This window comes from Alosa pseudoharengus, unplaced genomic scaffold (genome assembly GCF_046254945.1).
Source record: "Alosa pseudoharengus isolate Yale_2024_CS ecotype anadromous, Long Island Sound unplaced genomic scaffold, YU_APseudo_1.1 YU_APseudo_1.1_scf_20, whole genome shotgun sequence".
NCBI lineage: Eukaryota > Metazoa > Chordata > Actinopteri > Clupeiformes > Clupeidae > Alosa > Alosa pseudoharengus.
The window spans coordinates 29,809,696-29,817,129 of NW_027468664.1; positions in this window are offsets into that span (position 1 = coordinate 29,809,696).

Here is a 7,434-nt window from a genome sequence, read left to right on the forward strand (position 1 = left end):
GATCCTAAATTAATGCACACAGATAAACAATGAGGTATTTATTATTTATTTTCTTTGTTTAAAATAAAATCACAGTACACAACACAAAATAACCAAAAAAAATGTAATACACATAATAATAAAATGAGATGCCCAGTGAATTGGTGACTGCTATACGGCCTGAACTAACACAGGTACAGTAACCCTCAGATGGCTGCCCAGCCAAAAGTGATCTATGGTCATACACACACATACACAAACACAAGTGTAACACTCAAGCTTTCTAAGGACAACCCACACAAGCATAAATAGGTGTTCTCCGTACACACTCAACCACTAGGATGTGCTCACACCGCAAAATGAAGGCGGCAGTCATAAAGTTACCTTAACTGTGTGAGCAGGCTATAGCAAACGGGGAAGGAGGGGGGCATTCAATAAAGAAAATAAGACGAGACAAAACAAAACAAACACACACTAGTCAGCGCCCGTGGAGTGCTACCGATACAGCTACACTGAATAGCAGGAGCTATAATGAACTAATACTGGACATAGACCCCTATGGCCCAAGAGTAACAGTCTACCGTGTGGAAAAACTAGGTTGGGAGTCGCAGAGAACTCAATATGAACTAATACTACCTGGGGCATAGACCCCTATGCCCCAGGAGTACCAGTCTACCGTGTGGATAAGCTAAGTCAGGGGTTACAAGGAACACAATAAGAACTAATACTGCCGGGGGGATAGATCCAGATAGCCTCGGAGTAACAGTCTACCGTGTGGATGCAATTGCTAACTTGCTGCTATTATGAGTATAGGCAACAGCACTACACCTTGTCAAGTAACAGACCCTGACAAACACAGTGTAAATGCGACAGTGTATCACACTCAGTAAATTATACAAAACAAAGAAAATAAACCAATACAAACAGGCATACCATACAAACTTTGACTTTCAGGTGCTGCTAGGTTAACACTGACTAATACCAAAAGAAACTCTAATGAGGGAAAACAGTGGTCAAACTGTGATAAACAGCCAGCTGTGATCTCGGCCTTTTCCACAATATGAGCTAGCCCAGGGGAACAGGAGCAGAGGAGGGAAGCGTGTCAGCTCCGCGTTCAGCATTCGCATTGGTAGTCACAGGGAAACAGGAGGAGGAGGAAGAGGAGAGACAACACTCCAGACCACAGCGAGGGAGTTGTTCGCAACAAAACCAGCATGAAGTGCACGGTTTGTACCAACCAGCGACGAGCAACTTGCGTACCAAACAATTTGGGAGAGCTGCTTTTGTGTTTGTCGGGGTGGAAGTTACGCACCCATGACCCCCACCCCGCACACCCAGGTGATTGTAATTAGTCGTGATCCTGACCTAATCACAGACAGAAAAATGCTGCAGGAAGTAGCAACAGAGGAGGGAAGAGGAAAAGAGAGAGACAGATTTAGGTGGATAGGCAAAAACAACACCTCCAGGCACAGAGGTGTGAGTTTGGTCTGATATTTAGCCAAAAAGAAAATAAATCCCATCCTGTGAATGCATTTTTAACAATAATAAACCATAAGTTGTAATGGTATTAATGTAATGTAATGTTTATTCATATGCTCTATTTGACATATTTTACAGGAATATCCCCTGCCGTGTCAGAGGTCATTGTTCTAATGCTGGGATACAGAGCAGGGAAGAGTTTAATCTGCAAACAGCATCCTGGGCAGAGAGGAGTTTGACCTGAAGAGCAGAACCGCTCAGTGTGAAGAGACAGGGGGGAAGTAGCAGGCAGACAGGTCTCTGTGGTGGACACTCCGGGATGGTGGAGCAACATCAGCCTCAAGGCCACTCCTTAGCCCATGCAACAGAAGAGCTTACACAGTGTGTGTTTGTGTACTCCAGGACCTCACATCCTCCTGCTACACATACCTGTACCAGTTACTTTTACCAAGGACACCATGAGGAATCTGCAGGAACACCTGGAGCTCCTCTGGGAGGGTGTGTGGAGCTGTTGACCTACAGGGGCTGGCTGGGAGACACTCCCATTGAGCAGCACATTAAGAGTGAAGAGTGCCTCAAACATCTGGTAGAGAAATGTGGGAGTAGGTATCAATACGTTGACAATGAAAACAAAGGCGACCGAAGACAGAATTCCAAGCAGAGAAGTTGGAGGAAACCATCGCGGAAAATGGGGGCGGTCACTTCACGATGGCCATGGAGAATGTGATGGAGGCGGAGATACGAGGCGCCTCTTTCCTGTCCCTGCTGGAGAAGATCAACGAGAAGATGAATGACATGCTATAGCAGGTGATGGAGACGGTTTCAGCAGAAAGTGACTCTGGGCCCCAGCCGTGGCGCAACTGGCTGGGGCACCATACGCCGGCGACCCTGGTTCGTTTCCCGCCCCGTGGTCCTTTCCGGATCCCACTCCGACTCTCTTTCCCACTTACTTCCTGTCACTCTCCACTATCCTGTCGCATTAAAGGCATAAAAGCCCCCAAAAATATTTTTGCTACTTTAAGCCCTCATTCAGAAAGTGGAAGTCAGGCAACTTAAGCCTGAAAACAGGAAGAGACAGAAAGGACGTTCTCTCACCAACCAGAAACAACTTTTCTCCGACAGACTTCAGCAGCCACAGAGAGACTCGGGAGAGGAACACTACAGTCGCATAGATGTGAGTTGGACTTTTTCAAGATTATTTTGACTTAATTTAAGAAGGTTTTGACTAATTTTAAGGAGTCTTATCAAGACAAATTTACTCGACACACTGGCAGACAAATTTGCTTGTTTTTAGGACTAGGGGCACAAGGAGATATTTTCAAAGTGAGGGGGACCAAATTGTGAGCAAAACCATGTAGTGCAATCCGGCTTCCAGATATTGGACCACCACTTCTGACCCACTGTCAACCATCATAATATTTTAACCCATGAATGAACCCACCCAGCACACAACGTCTTTTGGACGTTGATATCTGGGCTAAATCCCGTCGGTCCGTTATGGCCGTGATTTCAACCAAAATTAGACGTAGAAAATCAGTCTTTGTTTGGCCGGTCCATTCTGGTCTAAATAAAGACGTCTTTTAGACGTCCGTTTCAGACCACATATCAATCAACTCAATACTGATAAATTAATTTAATCTCTTGATAGCCATTTTAATTTTGGTCTGTTTTCATAGTTGTTGCTACCAAAATGGCGGCGTTATTAACAAAATTAATGTTCTTCTGGTTAATAACGGAAAGGAACAGCCTGTTGCAGGAGGAGTTGGAATGCTGTAACTTAGAATCTTGATGACAAGAACGACTTCGAACGCGATACAGCCAATCATGTTCAAGCGCGGGAACTCTCCGTTTTGGCTATTAGACATTCTCTGGTTTTGGTAAATGCATTTCTAAAACCGTTAGGACCTAGTTCTAGAGCTGTGGGTTTTGAGAAAGCTGGAGAGCGGTCAGAGATATAGCGTAGTGAGCGATTTTGTAATAGTGGTAGATTATATACTACATTCATACATTAATAGCTTAATAGATAATAGATTAATAGTTATATATCGATATTATACTTAATAGTAATCATTTTTCCATACATTAATTTGTTCCTGTTCGTCTGTTTGTGTACTCCTGTTACCCTATTCCCCTATTCCAGGATAAATACAATCATCATTTTTCAGGTGAGTTATAGTGTTAATTTATGAATTTAAATAGTTTAATTTCTTAGGTTTTCACTAATACAGATGACGTGAGCCTGCTAGCTGCTAATGACATTACCGGACTCTAACGTTACATGGCTGGCTAATACTAGCGCTAGCTTAGAGCTAGCTGCTCAAACTAGCAACTTTTCTCAACGTGTCTTAGACAAGGTCTTGATAGCTAGAACTAACCTTGCCAGTAACGTTAGCACCGAACTAACGTTACCGATACACCTGGCAAACCATTATGAGTATGTGCATGTTCCTGATCTGGCAGACATTAACGGGTGCATCACTGCATCATATCATAGTGTTTGCCACTGACTTTGGCGCCATTATCTAAAAATTGATTTGAAAACAATATGTTTGCCATCCCAAAGCATACCAGAGGCGCGGGAAGATATTTTCTGCTGGGGGGATTCCACGGTCCATTTGCGGCTTGCATCCTTTCTGTTTTTGTTGTTTAGAAAACGTTTTATACTATGCTTGAATTCTTAGGCTAAGTTAATGCATTAGGTAGGTGTAAACATTGTTTGCTTTTAATCCATAATCGTTTTTCCATAAATTAATTTGTTCCTGTTCGTCTGTTCGTGTACTCCTGTTCCCCTGTTCCCCTATTCCAGGATAACTACAGAAATCACAATTTTTCAGGTGAGTTAGCGTTAATTTATACATTTAAATAGTTTCATTTCTTAGGTTTTCACTAATACAGATGACGTGAGCCTGCTAGCTGTCAAGAGTTAAACAGGTCATCATATGCCTATGATCCAAACACACATTGATCAAATAGTTAGGCTTTATTAAACTCTCTGGTTTAAATTTGTCAATCAAATACCAAATCAATATGGTTGCACTGCAAAAAATGAAATCTAACCAAGTGTTATTAATCTTATATTAAGATCAAAAATCTATTTGGTATTTTTTTAGGATGAAAAGACTTACCTAGCACTCTCTTGAAATATTATTCTGACTTAATTTAAGAAGACTTTGACTCATTTTTAATCCTCTTAACATTTATTGTAATGTAAGAAAATGCGAGGGACCAGAACATCAGTGAGTTACCAGAACACATGGTAAAGACCAAATAAATTAACAGACAATTGTATAGATTTGCAATTTAGCCTACTTTGCCCTTACAATCAAATATTATATTAACAACATTTAAAAAACATCTAAATACATTGAATTAATTTATTACAATATATAAAAACATATTCAAATATTGAAACAAAATTTTTTTAGATTAGATTCGATCAGATTAAACTTATTCTATGCTAATTTACAAATTGTAAATTAGCATAGAGTACAGGTACAGAGCCAAGAAAATGCGCAGTTGACATCCAACCAGAAGTGCAAAAGAAGCATTCAATACCAAAGTGCAGGTCGAGTACAGTATTCTGTGCAGTTATGTAGAGTAGACGAGAGATTATACCTAGCTACATCAGTTGCAGTCTTTGATTTAGGCTAAATCATTTCCCCATTGAAACATACTGTAGGTCAGTGTTTTTCGACCTTTTTTTTTGCCACGGCACACTTTTGACACTTAAAATGTCCCACGGCACACTAACACACTAATCCTGTGTGAAGAAAAAATAAACATACCATAGCCTAAAATTTCAAATAATACACCGATATGGCCTTATTATGGCTTCTATGCAAGACCTGCTCAATATAACAAGCGCCCTCTGTTTCATTTGTAGGTGACTATATCTAATTTAATTGTTGTTTTGAACTGGATATGTGATGATTCTGTGAATACTGGATATGGGGCCCCTGTTGTACAATGCCTACATACCACAAATAGTGCAATCATACAATCAATGAGAGTATTATAAATTCTTTGATGGAACAGTTGCTTTTCTGGACCAGTGAGTGACATTTGGGTAATTTTTTGCGGCACACCTGATGATCTCTCACGGCACACTAGTGTGCCCCGGCACAGTGGTTGAAAAACACTGCTGTAGGTAAGCTATAGCCATGCTGTCATGCTATCTGACATATGGGGAATTTGGTGACTATTGCATTGCACATTGGCTTGGGATGTATACAAAATATGTGAACTTACAATGTTTTTTTTTTTTTTTTTTTTTTTTTTTTTGCTGGATTCATTTTGATTTTCCTTGTTGTGCTCCTGAGCTTCAAATAACTCACGTCTTAGCTGTGACAGGCACAAGTAAGATAGCTAAATTCCCAGCTTGTTTAGGACCCCCTGAACGCTATTAGATAGGATCCGATACTGTGATACTGTGTATGAGGGGTTTATGCACCAAGGTAGCTCAAGTAAATTAATTGTGTCGGATAAATGATGTCTGAAATAAATGTTTTAGAACTTAAATGTGGTGTAAGACTGAGCTACTCATCTTAGTGAAAACGAGTTGCTGTTAATGTTTGTTAAGACCATGGTCGGGAGGAGCAGGATATAGAAGCAAGTAACCGTTTAGTTTATGGTGGTTGTTTAGACAAACTTATCATTTCAGATATCCAACTGTTACTAGCAGAGTGAAAGTGAGATTGTGTAGTAGTACGTAGGCCTGTCGCGATATTCAATAAATCAATTAATCGCATGATAATTAAAATTAGCTCGATAATTTTTCTGGCCGCGATAAATGCCATTTGCATGCTTGTTTGTTTTCCTCGTCTCTCTCTCTCCCTCTCTCTCTCGGGTCCTTAGAGTAACGATGTCACCCTCATGTCAGTCACTTGTCAGTCGCATGGTGTGTGGGGAGGCGGGACTACTGGCGTAGCCTACCACAGAGTGCAGCTAAAGAGCCGCGTGAGAAGTGAGAAAGAGAGAAAGCTAGTTGCGAGTTCGAGTAGGCTACGCCTAATAAAGACAAAAAAGATGGAATTGGTATCTAAGCCAAACGCGACAGCTGCAGTGTGGGAGTATTTCGGATTTAAACCGAATGCCCGTGGTGAACCACTGAACGTGTTCCGAGTCGGTGTGTCGCATTTGTTGGAAAACAGTCGCAATTAAAATAAAAGCGGCAACACAACAAACATGCATATGCATCTAAAACACAATCATCCGCTGCAGTTTTCCCAGTTGGGGAAAAAAACAACAAGTGGGCCGTCTTCCTCTTCCCGAGGAAAATTGTCAGAACGACAATATTATCGCTTATCGCAATAATTTCTGAGACAATTTATCGTCCAGCAAAATTTGTTATCGTGACAGGCCTAGTAGTACGGCTGTTAATGAGAAGTTTTGTTCATTATTTAGCGTGTAGGCCTAGGCTTTTTTTCCTTATCAAAAATGAGGGGGACGATTGCCGTGTCTTCAAAACATGGTGTCATGTTCGCGGGCGCCGTATGGCCGTATCCCTCGTGCCGGCGGCGCGCGCTGTTTAGGACAAATGTGCTTAACACACTGGCAAACAATTTGCTTGTTTTTAGGATGAAACGTCTTGAAATAAGTTAAACTTTTCTTAAATGATGTCAAATGATTTCACGAGAAAGCGGTACACTGCAAAAAAGAAAATCTAACCAAGTGTTAATAATCTTCTATTAAGATCAAAGAATCTATTTGGTATTGTTTTTAGTATGAAAAGACTTATAGTGCTCTCCCGTTAGATAATTTTTACTTAATTTAAGAAGACCTTGACTTATTTTAAGGAGTCTTATCAAGACAAATTTACTCAACTCACTGGCTATGGAATGTTTTTTGTGCCAAAATTAAATAAATAAATGAAATATGAAATAAATAAATAAAATATTAAATAAATAGTTAAATAAATAAAAGATTAAATGTAAAAACCATATATACATTGACATTGACATTTACATTCCATATGCA